Below are 660 nucleotides of genomic sequence, written 5' to 3' on the forward strand. Positions count from 1 at the left end.
GGCTGCAGGGCTGTGTCACTCCCCGGGGCGGCTGCAGGGCTGTGTGTGGCTCCGGGGTGGCTGCAGGGCTGTGTCACTCCCCGGGGCGGCTGCAGGGCTGTGTGTGGCTCCGGGGCGGCTGCAGGGCTGTGTCACTCCCCGGGGTGGCTGCAGGGCTGTGTCACTCCCCGGGGTGGCTGCAGGGCTGTGTCACTCCCCGGGGCGGCTGCAGGGCTGTGTCAGGCCCGGGGGCTGAGCCCCGCCGGGTCGATCCGCCAGACGGCTCCCGCTCGGTGCGGTCCGTGCTGAGCCTCCTGCCCGCCGCAGGAGCGCCGGCCCTTGCTCAGCACAGATACCAACAGGGACGCTCCAACAGCTCCCGCAGAACAGCCGTGCCCGTCATGGTTCCCGTGCCTTCCCCTCCTTCCTTCCCTGGCAGGCGAGACAAACCCCCCGCCTCCTCTGCACAACCAGCCCCGTTGTTCTCTCTGCCGCTGGCGGACCTGCCGGGCCCGGCCCATCACGCTCAGGCAACCCGAGGTGCTATTGCTTCAAGCAGATGAAAAACCCCACGGTAAAGCCGCCGGCTCGGCTGGGCTCGGCACGCCCGGGCCGGCGGCGCTGCCAAGCGGGAAAACCCGGGATCCCGCGCCCGCGGGCCGGGAGGCGCGTCCCGCCGCC

The sequence above is a fragment of the Parus major genome, chromosome 3 (assembly GCF_001522545.3).
Source record: "Parus major isolate Abel chromosome 3, Parus_major1.1, whole genome shotgun sequence".
In the NCBI taxonomy this organism is placed as follows: Eukaryota; Metazoa; Chordata; class Aves; order Passeriformes; family Paridae; genus Parus; species Parus major.